The sequence below is a fragment of the Choloepus didactylus genome, chromosome 9 (genome assembly GCF_015220235.1).
Source record: "Choloepus didactylus isolate mChoDid1 chromosome 9, mChoDid1.pri, whole genome shotgun sequence".
In the NCBI taxonomy this organism is placed as follows: domain Eukaryota; kingdom Metazoa; phylum Chordata; class Mammalia; order Pilosa; family Megalonychidae; genus Choloepus; species Choloepus didactylus.
The window spans coordinates 58,500,174-58,509,734 of record NC_051315.1 but is presented as its reverse complement, the minus strand read 5'-3'; the positions used below and the strand labels follow the sequence as shown (position 1 = coordinate 58,509,734).

Below are 9,561 nucleotides of genomic sequence, written 5' to 3'. Positions count from 1 at the left end.
AAATTTTAACATAAATACTGGAACACTTAAAATCAGATGGTCATTTCAAATAACAGAAATTTCAAATGGTCTCTTTTACTTAGAAGCCCTGCACCTCTCTTTATTTTCATCAAAAGTCACATACCCATTCTCCACCTTATTACAAACATGTCTACCTAAAATGTAATTGTGTTTCTTTTTTTTTTTTTAAAAATAACAAATAAGCCTATAGCCAACTTGGAAAGACCTAGGGGATATGATGTTATACACTGATTTTCATTATCATTTCTCCACAAATGCTGCCACTGCCATTGGTGTTCTTATGCTTCCTCTTGCTGAAGCCGTCAATTCTTCAATCTCAGCTTTTAATTTATGTACTACCCATTACATTGCTTCTTGGCCTTTATTAGCATTTGAAGAGATTGTACTTGCCATCAGTCCTTTCAGGTATCTGCTGAGGCTGACTCCTTTCACAGTGATTATGGCTTCTTGAGTCCAAACAGTTCTTTCTGGGTCTTGAGAATGTGCTTTGTATGTAAGTCTCTCATATACTGAACCATATTTGTAAATGAAATATTAGTAGATTTAAGTTCCATTGTTCTCTCTACAGGATCAACTACTGAATGTTCCTGAACATGTTTTGGTTCTTGCTGCACCAATAAGTGATTTCACAATGGAAGGCAGTGTCCACTCTGTGCTGAGAAGTCTATAGCTGTGCAACTCTCCAGAGGGATCTATAAGTCTGTCCAATACATCAACTCCAACCACACTTGGGTTCATAGGATTTGGGTGTTTCCGCATTGCAGCTGTTGTAACAGTTTCCCACGGGTGGTCAAATATGTGCTCTGAAGTCCATATCATCATGGTGCCAGCAATGGGTGTGATGCCTCCACTTTTTGGACTATGTCTTCTCTGATTCCAGAGGAAGTTTCTGCACCTCAGGGTTTTAGACACCCATAGCTTCTGCTGCCACCATTGTTGGCATGCAATTGTCTGGGTACTGAGGCATGATAGAATAGCAAAAAAAAAAAAAAAAAAAGGAAAAAGATGTGTCCCTCCCCCTCCTCTCCAGTGGTAGGAATTTCCCTTCCTCTCCTTGGGCCATGTGCCAGTTTAAAACTCTTATGGACCCCAGAAGAGCCATGATCTTTTAACCCAAACTTAAGGTGGAACCTTTTGGTTGAGTGTTTTCATGAAGCTGTGACTCACCCAACTGTGGGTGATAACTCTGATTGAATTATTTCCATGCAGGTGTGGACCCACCCCCTCAGGGTGGGTCTTGATTAGTTCACTGGACTACTTAAGCAAGCTCAAGAGCCAGCACAGACACTGATGCTTGGAGACGCTTGTAGATGCAGATAGAAGGATGTCTGGAGACCTCTTAGCTAAGTTAAGAGAGGAAGCCCAGAGTTTGTCCTGGGGAAGCTAAGAGAGGACTCCCAGATGCTTAGAGAGAAATGCCCCAGCAGAACCAAGCAGAGACCTGAGAGAAGCTAAAGAGGTGGAAGGCCAGAGACATTTTGGAGAAAGCCATTTTGAAATGTAACCCAGGAGCAAGGAACCAGCAGATGCCAGCCACGTGCCTTCCCAGCTGGCAGAGGTGTTCCAGATGCCATTGGCCTTCCTTCAGTGAAGATATCCTCTTGTTGATGCCTTAGTTTGGAAACTTTTATGGCCTTAGGACTGTAAATTTGTAACCAAATAAACCCCCTTTATAAAATCCAATCCATTTCTGGTGTTTTGCATAATGGCAGCATTAGCAGGCCAAAACTAGGGAATCTCCAGGAGCACACTTGTTTCACTCCCAGGGGCCCACTTTAGGCTGCTTTAGTCCAGGCCAGGAGATACTGGAGGGACTCAAAGGGGAAATTCATTGCTGGTTTGGGGACACTTAAACTTCTAGTATTCTTTTCCAATCCAATCCTCCTCCTTCACTTCCTCCTCCTCCTCCCAGTACTACAAATTTTCAGTATTCTCAAATAGCTTCTGAATACATTCTGTCCAGGTTTTATAGCTGTGTAGCTCAGGTGGGTGATGGTCTTGGTAACCATGATATCTTTTTAAAAAATAAATTACTTCGAGCCAAGAATGTTTTTATCCTTCATTTGTGCACATTTTGAACATAGTTATATTAAATGTCATATTTATGTCATATTTATATATTGATCTATGTCCTTTTCATCCATTGCATTTCATCTATCCATCATTTTCACATATGTACAATTGAAATAACTAGTAGTCTTGTGTTTTCATATGTCTTGATACAAGTCATTGAGTAAAACTTTGTCAACTGATTTTTGATAAGGCCCCCAAATCCACTGAACTAGGACAAAACAGTCTCTTTAACAAATGGGGCAGAGAGAACTAGATATCCATATCCAAAAGAATGAAAGGGGACCCCTACCTCACACCCTATTAAAAAATTAACTCAAAGTGGACCAAAGACCTCAATATAAGAGACACTACCATAAAACTCCTAGAAGAAAATGTACGGAAACATCTTCAAGACCTAGTATTAGGAGGTTGTTTCTTAGACCTTACACCCAAAGCATAAGCAATGAAAGAAAAATATAGATAAATAGGAACTCCTCAAAATCAAAAGCTTCGGTACCTCAAAGGAATTTGTCAAAAAGGTGAAGAGGCAGCCAATGCAGTGGGAGAAAATATTTGGAAAACATGTATCTGATAAGAGATTGATATCTTGCATATATAAAGAAATGACAATCGTACAAACAGCCCAATTATAAAATGGGCAAAAGATATGAAAAGACAGTTCTCTAAAGAGGAAATACAAATGGCTAAAAAACACATGAAAAAAATATTCGTCTTCACTATCTATTAGGGAGATGCAAATCAAGACCACAATGAGATATCATCTCACACCAATTAGAGTGGCTGCCATTAGTAAAACAGGAAACTACAAATGCTGGAGAGGATATGGAGAAATTGGAACTCATATTCATTGCTAGTGGGACTGTGTAATGGTACAGCCACTGTGGAAGACAGTTTGGCGGTTCCTCAGAAAACTAGATACCAAGTTACCCGTGATCCAACATTTCACTTCTCGTTATATGCCCAGAAGATCTGAAAACAGTGATGTGAACAGATGTTTGCACACTGATGTTCATAGAGGCATTGTTCACAATTGCTAAGAACAGATGAGTGAATAAACAAAATGTGGTATATATATATATATATATATATATATATATATATATATATGATGGAATACTGTGCAGCAGTAAGAAGGAATGAGATCATAAAACATATGACAATGTGGATGAACCTTGAATACATAATGCTGAGTGAAATAAGCCAGACACAAAAGGAGAGATATTGTATGTTACCACTAATGTAAACTCCATGAAAAATGTAAAATAAGTGTCTTATAATGTAGAATATAGGGGACCTAGAGATAGACAGAAGCTAGTGAAGGGGGAATGTTAATCTAATATGTACAGATATGCTAATGAGAGTGAACTTAATGGTACAAGAATGGTCAGGTGTGATGTTCTAGTTTGCTAATGCTGCAGAATGCAAAACACCAGAGATGGATTGGCTTTTATAAAAAGGGGGTTTATTTGGCTATACAGTTACAGTCTTAAGGCAATAAAGTGTCCAAGGTAACACATCAGCAATTGAGTACCTGCACTGGAGGATGGCAAATGGCGTCCGGAAAACCTCTGTTAGCTGGGAAGGCACGTGGCTGGCGTCTGCTCCAAAGTTCTGGTTTCAAAATGGCTTTCTCCCAGGACGTTCCTCTCTAGCAAGCTTGCTCCTCTTCAAATCATCACTCCCAGCTGAACTGAGTTCCTTCTGTTATGTCAGCTCATTTACATGCCTCCACTGATCAACTTAAACCCACCCTGGATGGGTGGAGCAACACCTCCATGGAAACCATCCAACCAGAGTCATCACCCACAGCTGGGTGGGGCACATTCCAAAGAAACTCTCAAAGAATTACAATCTGATCAACCCTGATAATGTCTGCCCATATAAAATTACATCAAAGATAATGGCATTTGGGGGACACAATACATTCAAACTGGCACATTCCACCCCTGGCCCCCAAAATGACATTATCTTTCCAAATACAAAATACATTCGTTTCATCACAATATAACAAAAACTTAAATCATTTCAGTAACAAAAGTTAAGTACAAGATCCCATTGAAATCAATTATAGGCATGGTCAGTCCTAATACAAGAATTCCCCTCTATCTGTGAAACTTAGAACAAGTTACCTGATTCCAATATACAAAGGAGGGACATTCATAGGATAAACATTCCCATTGCCATAAGGAGCAAGAGTAAAGAAAACAGGGTTAACAGGACCAAAACAGTTCCTAAAATCCACAGGACAAACTCCATTAGATTTCAAAGTCTGAGAGTCATTTACAGAACAACGTTGCATCCTTGGAGCTTGAGAGAGTGGGATTCTAACCCTTCCTAAGGGCCTTTGTGGCAGCCCTTTCCTCTCCAAATGCTTGGGTGAGTGCTCCAACATATCCACACATTGGGGAGACCACCTTCTTGGTGTCACCCTCCTCAAACATCGGGGCAGCTCTCAGATTCCCTTCCATCTCCAGGGCACATGCTCAACCCCTTCAGAACAGTGTGGTGGCAGCCAGGCTCTCCCCAATTCCCTGGGAATGTGCTCCACCCTCTTTGGGGCTTGGCCTGGCAGGACATTTCCTGAGCATCAAAGTGGAAGGCCCGCCCTCGACCTCCAGGGCAAACTCACCCTTCCCATGTGTGTGGGCTGCTCCACTCTCCAAGCCCAAGACCTCTTGACTCCAGACCTCAACCTCCATGGCTCTGTCTTTGAAGAAATTTTTCCTTCTGTTTGTTCCTTGTTTGTCTCCTCCAGTCCAGACTGGCAACGGCTCTGTCTGTAAAGATCTCGCAAAAATTCTGTTGGCTTTGCATGAAGCACACAGGGGTCAAAGCCATTAGACAATAGGACTTTCCATAAATCCTTTCTGGATAATTCCATCTCCAATCCTGGCTTGTACTGAAATGGTGGCTGGGTTCCATGTTTGGTTACGTCCTCATGTTGGGCTGTAGCTTCTGGGATTCCACCCCCTGGAAGCTCATAATTTTCCAAGCCATCAGCTCCTGGTTTCTTTGAACCCAAGAGTTCAGTTCTAAGTTTATCTCTCTCTGCTCGCATTTTACTATAAGCTGCAAGAAGCAGCCAGGGTACAACCTCCACACGTAGTCTGGAGATCTCCTCAGCTAAGTATTCCAGGTTGTTGCTTCCAGATTCTTCCTTCCATCTGACACCAGGACTCAATTTTGCCAAATTCTCTGCCACTTTAAAACAAGGATCGCACTTCTTCCAGTTTACAACAAGACATTCATCATTTCTGCTCAGGGCCTCATCAGAAGTATCTTCAGAGTCCATATTTCCATAAACAGTCTTTTTAAAGCAGTTTTGGCCTTTTCTATCAAGCTCCACACAACTCTTCCAGAAACTTCCCCTTATCCATTTGAAAAGCCGTTCCAACATGTTTGGTATTTGCAAACTCAGCAGCAAAAGCACCCCACTTCTCTGGTACCAAAATCTGTTCTAGTTTGCTAATGCTGCCAGAATGCAAAACACCAGGAATGGATTGGATTTTATAAAAAGGGGGGTTATTTGGCTATACAGTTACAGTCTTAAGGCCATAAAGTGTCCAAGGTAACACGTCAGCAATCGGGTACCTGCACTGGAGGATGGCAAATGGCATCCGGAAAACCTCTGTTAGCTGGGAAAGCACGTGGCTGGCGTCTGCTCCAGAGTTCTGGTTTCAAAATGGCTTTCTCCCAGGGCGTTCCTCTCTAGCAAGATTGTTCCTCTTCAAAACGTCACTCCCAGCTGCACTGAGTTCCTTCTGTTATGTCAGCTCATTTACATGCCTCCACTGATCAACTTAAAACCCACCCTGGATGGGTGGAGCAACACCTCCATGGAAACCATCCAACCAGAGTCATCACCCACAGCTGGGTGGGGCACATTCCAAAGAAACTCTCAAAGAATTACAATCTGATCAACCCTGATAATGTCTGCCCATATAAAATTACATCAAAGATAATGGCATTTGGGGGACACAATACATTCAAACTGGCACATGTAACTATGGTTTGTTAATGGGACTATAAGTATCAGTGATGCATTGAAGGCTGTTTAAAGGCATGTAACCCAGAGAGTAGCATCACAAACCTAAATAAGTGTTCTCATTATAAGGTATGATACTGGAGCAGAGAGTCAACAACAGAGTGGTATATGGAACAACTACTCATTACATATTATAGACTGTATTTAATAGAAATATCTTACCACTACACTAATACTATGGATGAATAATTAGCAGCTGATAAGAGATCTGGGATGTATTATGTTATGATAATTGTTTAAAGTTGAGAGTGATGATTTACAACTAAGTGAAGATAATGTAAGAAACTGACCATTTATCTTGGGATAGAATAAATATTAAGTCAAGTTAGGAATCTAGTACTTAATAAATCATGCCCTCAACTTGAGGCTTGCCCTTGTGCAACTGAGGGCTGTAATGGGAGGCTGAGCCTTCCCATAATTATGTAATAGTCACCTCCAGGGAACCTCTTTTGTTGCTCAGATGTGGCTTTCTCTTTCTAAGCCCAGCTTAGCAAATAAATTCATTAACCACCACCCCCCACCCCCCAACGAGGGACATGACTCCCAGGGGAATGACTCTCCCTGGAGACATGAGACATGACTCCCAGGAATGAGCCTGGTCCTGGCAGTGAGGGATTGAAAATGCCTACTTGACCAAAGGAGGTGAGGTGAGAAAGGCAACAAGCTGAGGTAACAGTGGCTGAGAGATCCCAAATAGAGTCAAGAGGCTATCCTGGAGGTTTCTGTTATGCCAGCTCTAGCTAGACACCCCGAATGGCCAGAGCATGCTGTACCCTTACCAGAAGTAGTCCCCCAAACACCTAGTTTCCTACCTGAGATTCTATAAAAGATTCACTCACTAATTTTCATCTCTTAGAAACTTAAATCCACCAGAATATTCCTATGCCAGACAGGTCCTAAAACTCAGAGGCAACAGCCTCTTAAAGAATAGCAATCAGATGCAGTCCCCTTCCCCATACTGTTGACTTCTTTCAATATGAACAAGTTAGGGTGCTCACTGCCTAGACACCCCTGAAGATGGAGAAAGAGATTAAGTGAGAGGGAGGGGTAGCAACAAACAAAATAAGATTTAACAAAGGTCTATGAATACTGAAACTTTATATAAATATATATATATATTTAGATGCTGGGTTGTTGGAATAGCTGGAAGGAGGTAAATGACATGATGGAACTGTAACCTATAACATTCTTTGAAATTTGCTCTACAGCTACTTGAGGAATTGTGCTTTGAAAGTTTCCACCTTTCTGTATATACCCTATATTTCATAATAAGGAAAGAACTGAAACTGTGGAACTGTAACCCATAACAACTTTTTAAATTACCTATATAACTTCTTGTTGAGTTGTACATCAAAAGTTAACACCTTTCTGTATGTATGTTATATTTTACAATAATGGAAATAGCAGAAATTGTGGCACCATGACCCATGACATTCTTTGAAATTTGCTCTCTAACTACTTGTTAAATCGTACTTTGAAAGTTATCAGTTACGTATATACGTTAAAGTTCACATTTTTAAAATGCATTAAAAATAAAAAACTGACAAGATTAAAGCTAAGAAAAGAACCTTGTGAGAATATTATAAAAGACCTACATGTTCATTTATTCATTCATTCATTCATTCATCAAATTTTATTAAGTGCCTACTATGTGACAAGTGCTCTATAATGTCCTGGAGATATGGAGGTAAATAAAACAAAATCTGTTGACACAGATTGAGAAAATAATGTGCTTTGGATATTGCCTTCAATCATCAGTAAATGCATCTAACTACAAAGTTTTGGGGCCTGGATCAGGCTCTGTGCTCTCCCAAGGAGATACAGTGGCACAAACATCAATCACAATCTCTACTCTTCAAGCTTTTAGTATTATCTATTCTGTTGTATTGCCTACATTTCTCAGTTTTGTTGATCAGGCTAACTTGAGATTTTGTCACATAACTTTCTTTTTTTTAAGTTAAAATTAGTATTTATGAGAGAATAAACTGCAATAAATAAAAAATTTTGAAAGCTTACACATACCACAAACATCAGAAAATCAAGGTAAAAACATAATATATTAACTGTTTGACATGCTTCTACAAGATTTTCCTACCTTTTTTAGCTGCATAGTCTTGATTATTTCTTCATACAGCAACAATTTTGTTGTATGAGTTTCCATAGTGAGAATAAAATTTAGTCTTTCCTCTAATATAATTTATGAAAATTGTTTTTTTAAATTACTGATGGTTTAGAAATAATTCTCTCAACTTTAAAACTCTTACTGGTATTTTTTTTTAAGTGTTTAGATTTGCCTTCAAATTTAGGAAACTATCAGGTTTATTTCATATATGAAATACGTGATTTCAGAATATTTTCATATACAATGTCTAATCTTAAATACTTAAAGTCCCTTATATGAGAGGAATTTGAGATATAAGAAATAATATGAGCATTAATTATATAAATTATATCAATAATGTATTTGTCTTTGCTATGTTGTAAACAAATTATGTGTAAACAAATTACTTTTTTAATCATATTTTTTATTTAATCATAAAAATATGATTTATTTAATCATATTTTTTATTTTTTATTGTATATAGCATATATACATAGAAGTGATAACTTTCCAAGTGCAATTTAACAAGTAGTTAGCAAATTTCAAAGAATATTATGTGTTACAGTTCCACAGTTGCAGTTATTTCCTTATTGTGAAATATAACATATGTTAAAAAAGGTGATAACTTTCAAATTACAATTTAAGAAGTAGCTATAGAACAAATTTCAAAGGATGCTTTGGGTTACAGTTCCACCATTTCAATTCTTCCCTTCTAATACCCTAGCAACTAAGAAGAAGAAAATTATATAGAGATTCAGTATTCATAATCCTTTGTTAAATTCCATCTTGTCTGTTCCTACCCCTTCCTCTAGTTTAATCACTTTCCTGATCTTCAGGGATGTCTAGGCAGTGACCGCCCTAACTTGTTCCTGTTGAAAAGGGGTGTTGACATTAAGGGAAAAGGGGACACTTCTTGTTTGTGTTCTTTAAGAGGTTATCGACTCTGGGTTTTGGGACTTAGCTGGCATAGGAGTTCTCTGGAAGATTTAAGTTTATGAAGAATAAACTTAGTAAGTGAAACTTTTATAGAGTCTCAGATAGGGATCTGGGTATTCTTGAGGGTCTTCAAGACTACTGTTGACTTGGGCTTATCATACTATGGTAATTTGGCAAATCTAGTGGAAGCTTGCATAGGAGTAATCTCCAAGATGGCCTCTTGACTGTCAAATTCTCTTAGCCACTGAAACCTTTTTTTGTTACCTTTCTTTTCCCCTTTTTGTCAAAAAGCTTTTCTTAACCCCTTGATGCCAGTGTCAGGCTCATTCCCAGAATCTATGTTCCATGTTGCCAGGGAGACTCATTCATCTGGGCGTCCTGTCCC

General features: G+C 39.1%; 1 pseudogene; it reads right to left on the bottom strand.

Annotated features, from left to right (window-relative positions):
* Positions 1-261: 261 nt before the first annotated feature.
* On the bottom strand, positions 262-843 carry LOC119544882 (annotated as a pseudogene).
* Positions 844-9,561: the final 8,718 nt, after the last annotated feature.